The sequence below is a fragment of the Mastigoproctus giganteus genome, chromosome 3 (assembly GCF_048544385.1).
Source record: "Mastigoproctus giganteus isolate SK-2022 chromosome 3, ASM4854438v1, whole genome shotgun sequence".
Classification (NCBI taxonomy): domain Eukaryota; kingdom Metazoa; phylum Arthropoda; class Arachnida; order Uropygi; family Thelyphonidae; genus Mastigoproctus; species Mastigoproctus giganteus.
Window position 1 is genome coordinate 54,932,495 of NC_143577.1, and position 10,093 is coordinate 54,942,587.

The following is a 10,093-nucleotide window of genomic DNA, read 5'->3' on the forward strand; positions in this document are numbered from 1 at the left end:
ATTCACAAGCGGTTGGAAAGATTTCTCAAACAAGCGAACTCTCCATGTACAGTTTTGAGCACCATTTTTAATACATTTCAAAGAAGTTTCAGTAAATTCACGTTCCTTAAATGTCTCTAAATTGATTTCTGAGCTTTTCGAAACAATACACCACTCATTTTCATTTATTCTTCCAGAGAATTCTCTATCTGTCTGTGGTTTATCACTAGATGAATGTGTATCACACATTCTGAAGTAAAAATAAAATATTTTCATTAATGTGAGCAGGCTTCCTTACGTAAAAAACGTCCAGGTATTTACCAGTAGATGAAGTCTGTTGGGTACACGCTACCATCAGCATCACATAATAGATTCAACGCGAATCTCACAATAAGAAAGTCTCAGACATCTCTCATGGCACGAAAACTAAAATTGTTTTGTAACTGTGTAATTGTGAACAACAGTCTTAACCAGTAAATACGCAAAAAGTCTTTTGCAAACAAAATCTATGATTGAAAAACTTTTAAACAAACGATGATATTGTTTTGTAACTTTTTATTAAAAAATATTTTTCAGGAAATTTGAACTTCTTAGTCATCCATTAGCTTCCAAACATAAAAGTAATATAAAGCTACCCATTTAGCAACACCAATCGAAGTAAATTACAGAACTGTTGAATATTCCTCAATATTAATTATATTCCGATAATGTATTAATATATTTCAATTTAATAAGTATTTACTTTAAGAAAACAAATTCACATTTCATTACAAACATTTAAATTAAGAATCGAAACTTGCTTAAGTAAAAGCACAAAAATTTTCATATAACGAAAGGATCATTTTTAAATATGATTTTAACTTCAGCGAAGTGCATCTCATTAGTTTTACTTTTTAGAATTACCACAAAAAAGTGTTGCATTTCTTATCTACAAGAACTCAAAAGAACAAGAAGTCTATAAGCAAGTACAAAGTTTTTCTTTAATTAAAAATCGTCTGTACTATAAAAGTTTATTTTTTTAAATTCACATAATAAAACACGATATATAATATTAGGAACAGAAGCGTTCAACACCTCATAAAATTAAGGAACTAAACACATTGCGTACATGTTACAATAAATTGGTGGTCACTTCTTCGCAGCTTCTCCATCTTCTTTGTCATCTGAAAAGAAATAAATAAATAGAAGAGTTTGTTAAACACCGGTTCCTGTAGACGTAACTGGCAATACTGTACATCTAACTGTTAAAAGCTTTTATACCTATTTTCAGAGCATGCATTTATACTTATAATTGTTATTAAAAGTGAATTAATTATAACAGTTATTACAGCAATTATATTAACTTACCTGGACTTTTACTCTTCGGACACTTGGAACAAGTGCATGCTCCTTCTTCGCACTTACATGATTCCTGGCAGGTGCAGTTAGCATCTAGGAATAAAAAAGATGTTTGTTATACTTGGGTAATAACCAAAAGGCGAATTAAATATTTTAAAAATAATACTAAAAGCAAATTACATCGTTGTGAGAGCCTATTTCAAAACATACTGATCTTCAACAAATAGTGCGTGGTCTCTAGTGACAATTCCCTGAAAAATAGTGCTAAATAAGCTTAGCTAGTGTTATTTACGTTTATAAAGTACATGTATCAGTGGCAGGACAATTACAGCGCCACCTGAACGATTCACCAGACATCATAGCGAAGAATTATTGGTACTCGTGTATCTGTTTCATGTGCACAAAGCAGGTGCCATAAGTTACAAGCACAATAACCCTCGTACTGTCCGACAGTTGGAATTCAAGAACAGGATGGCGAGAGATTGAAGAACTGGTTTCCTTTCTTCTTTGTGTCCACACTCAACTGAGAAATTTTGTTTTCCCAGGTGGTCTGCAGGGTGAACGAGCCTGTGATTTCGGTTTGCTAATATCACGATAGGTCCGGTGCAGCTGAAGTCGGTGACCTTTGTTCATCCACTTGTATCAGATTATCCGCAGTGGAATGGCTGTAATTTATTTTTGAATTAAAAACACAAGGCACTTGACATGGGCCTTAAAACGCCTGTGATTAACTGTGGGAGCCGACTTTAAGAACAACAAAAGAGAGAAAAGAGAAAGAAAGAAAGCGAATTCCAGTTTTTCAAATGAGCTAACGCATCAAATGTGTTTTTGCAGTTTTCGAAGAAGTCAGACGTCGGATACACCAAACAATCTTACTCTTGTTACTACTTTTTTTCTTGTTTTCAGCACAATAGCTCTCTTTATCAGAGAGGTACCTCCCAATCCGTTTCCTCTTTCTCCTCCAGTGTCTTTTTTTTTCCCCAGTAGGGACATTTGCTGCTATGTTTTTCAGTTGTTATTACATCTCATCTTACAACCTTCAGAAAAATAGTTTTTAAATTACCAAAGCGGGCTACACCATGTTTCTCTCGACATTAATTATATATCAGATATAGGCTAACTAGCATCCGTGGAACGAGATACCATTTTTGTTATATCCCAACAGCGAGTAAAGTTGTTTGTCAAGTAATTCAATGAACATATGAAGGTCACTGGAGCTCGCCTGCTAAAACACGAAAGCACAAGTCCGTTTTATTTTTCTTTTGTAGAATACAATGTAGTGCTTTGTTCCATAGTGCCGTGGTTTTCGACCCATGTTCCACGAAACTCCAGTATTCCTAGAAAATACTTTGATGGCGTAATTCAATAACTGTGTATTTTAAAAATACAGTTTGAAAGCTAATAGACAAAGAACATTAACACAGTTTTTCTAATCCTCGTTAAGAAGATTAAGGAGACCGAGTTATTATATTCGTTTATTCATAGATGATAATATGACGTCGAATTTAAAATTTAGATTCTACAATAAATAAAATATGTGGCTTAAAGAAAATATTTGAAAACAAAACAGAGGATTAAGATAATCTGTGGGACAGAGTCAAGAGAAGTTGATTTAGGGTAAGAAAGAGGGGAAATGGATCAGGAGGAGGAGGAGTTGTAGTATAATTTGGTATAGTTCTAAAATTGAAATCAGTTCAAGAGGTGGAATAGATATCTTTCTTCCCAGTATTTTTTGCTCAGATTTAAACGTTTTCATGACTAGTAGTAGTTCAAGCAGAAAACAAATTGCAGATTGAACAACCATTTGAGATATGGCTAACTGTTCTAGAATTTATTAACAAATCACTTAATAAATGCTAGAATAAGTTAGCTGTATTCTAATTTAGCAAAATGTTCGACAGGAAGCCAGTCGGTCTCAGGCGACTGAAAAGAAGTCAGTCTCCTGAAAATACCACCATGATTGTTTAGTAAAAGCAAACACAGTAACTGGGTAGGGCTATTAAAAATTTATGCGAGGAAGCTAAGACCATGATTGTCTGTGTATACTGCATGTATTCTATGATTGAATGTATGGATGTGAGAAGAAAACCGAAATTTTTTAGGGCAAAAATGCCCTGCGTCTGCTCTTTACCACTTTAAAAAATGAATGGAAAGTTGCTGTACCACTACATAAATCCGAAATGATGTTAGCGTTTTACAGAAATGCAATTAACAAGCGGCAAATTAATATCAGTACTCTATTGTAAAACGCAGGTTAAGTAAACCGGACTCGAAATTGAAAGAGGGGTTGCTTTCCCTCGGAGGAACTTGTTTCTCGCATAAAATTGGAATGCAAATAAGAAGGAAAAAACAGGTAATGATAGTCAGTGGGGTAGCCCATTTAATGGAGAGCGGGAAAGAATTTTATAGCTGTAGGGTGAATTTTTTATCCAGCGCATCCGCTCGCGTGAGGTAACTACCTGCAACAGTTGTTAATTCGTTATCTACCTCGCTTTGTTACATTTTCAAAAAGCCAACCGGACTGAAAGGAATGTAGGCTGCTAGCTAAGTGTATACCTGCCAGTCACCCCATAGCGTGGCTGTCACGCTGCTAGTAATGGGTGTTAAGGTGCAAATAACTACGTCTACATGAACCAAAGGGAAACAGCTTTCCCTTTGGTTCATGTAGCTTTCCCTTTGGTTTCTCAATATGCCACGACATATTTTATCTGAAACGTTGAACTTATTTTAACTTCCTGCGAAATAGTTCTATCTAAACAAAAAGATTATTAGAAATCTTTATTGCAATAATAATAATAATACAATTGGCTTCAATTTAAAACCAGCAGATAAAAAATCAATTATTGAAGTGTTTATTCATATTCGCTATCCCTTCTAATAATAAAAATTGACATGGACAAAAAAAAAAACAAACAAACAACAAAAGCGAGAGCTTTTAAGAAAAGGAATTTGCAAAGAAGTTCGGAAACTCTAATCCTCAATGGAGTTTTCACTTGCGAATGATCTCGGGTGTACTAAGTTTGGTCCAATAATGAAATAACATTCAGTGAACGGCGATCTTGTGGTTGGAGGCAGCTCATTGATGCTAAAGGCCAAGACTTGACAAAATTTGAGGAAAATAACAGAACAGCCAAATAATAACAACCCAGTACAGCAATTACAATCAAACAGGTAATTCAGCACTTACAAAACCCGTACATTGTTACGGATCGGGTATCGCAGCCAGCAATCAAACCTGGTTCCACTCCTGTCACCAGAAACACATCTCTAGCATTACAGTGGGGCCAGGACAGTGGAGTATAGGAAAAACTTTGTCTGGTCTGACGAATCCCGGTTCTTGCTCTTTCATGCTGATGGGAGAACCAGAATGTGGCGAAAACCGAATGAATCCATGGAGATCCATCCTGCCAGGTGTCAACAACGCAGGTTGGTGGTGGCAATGTAATGGTGATTATTTCTGTGGTACACATTTGACCTCTCTTGACATGCCAAGAGAGAGGTCAAATGTGTTTCCAACCATTCATTAATGCAGTGCATCCATTTGCGAACAGATTCTTCTAGCAGAATAATGCACAATGCCATAAGGCCAGAATTGTAAAGAAGTGATTCTAGAAACATGAGAGAGTGAATTCAGCCTACGGTGGCCCTCCAGTCACCAGATCTCAACCGAATGAGCACCTATGGAATTAGGTGGAATGAGCTCTTCGGAGTATAGATCTGCAACCATCGAATTTTTAATAACTGTGGAAAGCAATTGGGTTCATGCCACGACGCATCCAAGTTGTTCGAAGGCTAAAGGGAGGACTTACTCACTAGTAGGTATATGTACCTAATAAAGAAGCACCTTAATGTATACTTCGTTTTCCTTTGAATAAATACCGTGATTTAATGTAAGCCAACAATACAGTTTCAATTTGCAATCATAAGTTACGTTCAGTGTCAGAAAAGTTGCTCAACCCTAATAGAACTGTGAAAATATCAGTACATCGCAAATGATCAAACAGGCCAATAAGCTGGAAGAGAAAATAAGCATTAGATACATTAGTGTAGTCACTGTGCTCATGTTGTACGAGATTTGTTGTGTCTAGAGGTGTTGGTCGATGTTGATACCAGTGGACAGCAACTCCTCCTAAGCCATTTGTCTGGATTCTCCAGAATCTGGCGCAACCAGACAAATATCAGAGCTTAAGGAACGAATAAATCCCAGAAAGGATGCGGATAATGATGTTAATTCATCATTGTGACATTTAATATCAAGAAACACCGTTCATAGACAACTGACAGGGGAGGATTGCATTTATGTTGTGTTGCTTCTGCTTACCTTTGCCGCATGCCATCGAGACTTCTGTGGCACAGAAATAAAGTTAGCTGAAATAAAGTGGCGATTGTCACTGTCAAGATTTTGTATGGGAAGGGTGATAAAAAGATCCGTATGTGGTGACGCCTTGATAAAGAGATGTTCCAGCTTGTATTCAACAAAGGTATACAAATGGAACACCGGCAATCACAAAACCGTATGTAGTGCTTTTAGTTCAAAGTAATCGCAAAGACCGAAGTTACATTAAAACTGTATTTAGACCGGTCTTTTTGCCTTGTCTCCAGCAGGACAATGCTTGACCTTTTCGTCAGACGGTTTCTCTTCAATGTCGAAACATCTTTCTAGCATTTTAGATCTCATTTTGTTCCTATTGAGCATATCTGGGACATGACGAAACAGCAACCAATGAGCCATTCCTCTCCCAACACAAGCCATAGCAGTTTTAAGTGAGCAACTAACCGATGCTTGGAGGGATGCTCCTTAAGAATATATCAGACACTTTTTTGACGTACTGCAGGTTAATGCAAAAATTGAAACAACATAATTAATAATGCTTCGAAAATCATCAATAATCAGCATCATTAATACTGCTTCGCTGCGTATGTGTTTCCGTCTAGCGTCTATGGACGCTGTTGTCCCACGAGTGACAGCGTTTGTGCTGAAGTCCTTTAGAAACAACTACAAGATCCTTTGTTCTGATATTTTGAACATGTCTTGTTTTTAACTTTACCTATTTTTACGCATATACTCAGATCTACGCTTTTCTACACTTTTGGAGTAGGGCAATTTTTCTGACACTGACTGTGTTTTTAATTAATAGTAAAAATGAAATTCTTTGAGAAGTTTTTAAAAATTTTATATTTTATAAATTACACGCACGGAGTGACTTCTCCTTACAGGTCATATTACCACTCACTTACCTCTCGAAAAATAACTTTTAACAGCTAAATTGCGCGATATAATTAATTAGAGATAAAATATTTTGTCTTTACTTGTGAAAAACTGTTAATTTGTTATTTGAATTAAAAAAATAACAATTTATTGTGGCTCGTTTAGTTTTATTAATAAGATTAATAATGAAATTCTAATTGTTAAACATTAAAAACAAATACAGTGAGTTATTTATCATTTCGATTTTACTTTATCCTTAGTAATTCGCTGTTATTTCCAGATCCTCGCGTTATATGAAAAATTAAACAGTCTAATAATCAATAAATATCGATTTAAAAGGAAAACAAAACTTGCTTTAAAATTTTCACTTCATGCCTCCAAAAACCTATCGAAAAATTATATAATAAATTCGCCAGAAAAATCTAAAAATGAAAGTGGTATCAGCATTAATGTAATGTTTTCATTCTAGCTAATTCACTTTACTAACAGTCACAAAATCATCTCTTCGTTTCAGTAAGTTGTAAATCTCAAACAATTTTATGAAAACGCATCGTTAATAAAAACTATTCTGTAATTATACACACGCACTAAACTGTACCAGTATGAACAACCTCATACCAAAGAACACAAATAATAAACTCATAAATTCTGGTACTTATTAACTATAATTAAAATGAGGTGTGTCTCGTAACATTAAAATATACAAAAAATGAATTAAAATATTACAATAATATATATTGTATAGGAATAAAAATAAGTAACTATTTGGTTATTTTTAAAATAAGAATTGGACAATTATATATTGTACCTCCACATTTGCAAGCTGGGTCAGGCATGATGGACACAATGTACGTTGACTCTTAGGTACCTGGGAGAGAAAATTCTGAAATACTGATGTATAATTCCAGACTGGTGGTGCTTTTATTGACTATGTCAGCGGTTGTTAGGCAACGATGTTAAGTGCTGTGCGCAAAAGCCAAGCGTGTCGGGTGCATCAGTTCACCAATCACGCAACAGTTAAGAGAACGGATGTAAGATAAAGATGCTACCTGTTAACCAATGGTAGTTCTTAGGGTTCGTTTCGTATTGCTCCTCGTCTTCTTTTTGTTCGTTGATGAAACCTTAAGCTGGCAAAAAGCCAGTACTTCCCGGAAGTTAATGACTATAACATGGTTGAAATACGTTAAAGGCCATTAATTTGGATCATGAGACATGGAATGACTACGGATAACGAACTGTTTGAGAGAATAAAGATAAATACAATTTATGAACACGCAAACAGTTTTGTCTCCTTATATCTGCACGTAGTTAATAATGTTAACGATGAAGTCTTCCAATCTCGGCTATTCATCGCAATTCGCGTGCACCTATTCCTTCATAATAAGAGAAACTTTAAAAAAAATGGAGAAAAATAACACCGTTAGCAGTTTTTAAATAAATAAATTATTTTATTGAATTACTAAACACTATAGAACAACTCATCAGGGCAGCAAGCATGCGCATTCCTTACAGTTCACTTAACACATACACGTGAACGCATGTGCCAAAAAATAAAAATAAAAAAAAAAATAATAATAATAAAATAAGCATGGAATTAGCGATTCACATCGATAGCGATATAATTATTAAAACCAAAAATAAAATTTACACGAAAATAACAATAAAAAAACAAATTAAAATAATAAAAAAAAATATCAAAAATCTGTATACGTATGAATAAGGTAGCTTTATAAATTATATCACATTTAAAGTTATTAATAATATAATAGTAATAATAATAATAATTATGGTAAATTAGGTCTGTTCGAAAAAAACAGCAAAGCCGACTATAGAATAGATGCAATTTATAGAGATGATATACTCATGCCTCGCAGCTTAAGCTGCATTAGCTCAAATTCTAAACAACCCAACCCTATTCGCAACTTATTTCTTTCCCAGAAACAATTTTTGGAGGAAGCATTATTTAGAGCAAGTCCGGTTCCATTCGTATTGAAAATAGCTTCTGAATACCGTAGAGTTTGTTAGAATGCAAATAATTGTGCAATTATCTTTCTGTTCAGTCAATGAGCACTTGCAGTAAATAAATCTTCTCGTTTCCTCTCTCTTTCCTTCGACCTTAATAAAAAAAAAACGAAGGTTCACCAACTGGCTTATTTCCTTGAGTTTATTGACTTTCAATGGTGTTTATCCGATCCTTAGCAGCAGAATAATGAATATTAAATATAACTGAAGCACCTCTTATGCTTAGGACATTATAATAACTGTAGAAAATGCTTCTCTTCACGACTTCCTCAGCCTATTTCTTATAGGTAGCCTTTCTATTCTCATATCCAAACAATCTCCTACAAACTAACATAATAATACACCAATCTAGCCTTAAATATTCTTATTTTAAGGCGTTAGAAAAACGTGTTTCTTTTTCAATGGAAACAGTCCCCAAAAACTGATTTGGAGAAAAGCACAAACGGACAGTGACTAAAGAAGAAACTAAAATTATACCATAATGTAATTATACTAATGATGGACTAAGGCTGAAATTATCAGTCGCAGCATAAGCATAACACTATTCATGATAAAAGGACAGAATAAGGAGTTTTATCTTATCAGAATAAGAATAGAAATCTTAGCAGATGTAAAAGTAGAATAAGTTCGCTTTCTTGTATCATTATGTCATTTTAATACTAATATACAATATCTTAAGAGAAAGAATAAATTATACACTACAAAAATCTTTAGACTATTTTTTTTAAAGTGAAAGAAATATGCTAACAGAATTTCCGGGGGGAAAATGTGTTATTTCTGGAAAATAAGTATGTTTAAACCAAATCCAGTTTTGTTATAATATTTTTAATGTTAAAAATTAATTATTTATACTAAAATATTAATATTATTACGCTGTAAATGTTTTCTTACTTTTAAAATTAATGATGAAATAGCTCGAAATATTAAGAAGCGCTGGAAGATTTATTACTGCTAGCGACACTGTTTAAAATTACTCAGATTTGTGAAAAGTTGTGAACTCTCGAAGCTGGTTTCACTCTGATGGTATCTGGATTAAGCTGTCAGAAGACGTATGTCTGAAGAAAACTGCAAAAGAAAAAGTTAAGAAACAAATATATGTTTGCATCTCTCGAGAGCTAGTTATGCAGCATAGTTCGTGCGCCATCCAGTGAAAGCATAGACTAATGCTTTTCTATATATAGTTTTTATCATCGATTGTGCCTCTTTCCACGTTCACCGCTTGCGCAACATTTCACCATCATAATTTTTTTTCTCTTTTTTTATTTAACTTTTACACGAAATCTATAACTCAATGGTGATCATAACAGATGATCAGACACTGTAAATCTGAATGTTCCACCATTTGTAATGTTAATTAACTAAAGCACGAAAATGTTTATAAATGCTAAGTAAAATTCAATAAAGAAAGCTGTGCAAGTGTTTACTTAACATATGGCTTAGTTATCATTAAAGTTCACCTGCTTCAACATACTAAAGAAAAATTTAATCGATAGAATGCGTTTTGATTCCCTCTTGGGTAGCGCAGTTGGCAAAATCACCATCCTC

The 10,093-nt window shown here is 34.2% G+C and overlaps 1 long non-coding RNA gene across 1 annotated transcript; it reads right to left on the bottom strand.

Annotated features, from left to right (window-relative positions):
- Positions 1-519: 519 nt before the first annotated feature.
- Positions 520-7,468, bottom strand: LOC150088019 (uncharacterized). Its single transcript, XR_016546773.1, has 3 exons — positions 7,335-7,468; positions 1,327-1,410; positions 520-1,142 (listed from the first exon to the last, which is right to left on the bottom strand). It is a non-coding gene; the product is annotated as an uncharacterized LOC150088019 (long non-coding RNA).
- Positions 7,469-10,093: the final 2,625 nt, after the last annotated feature.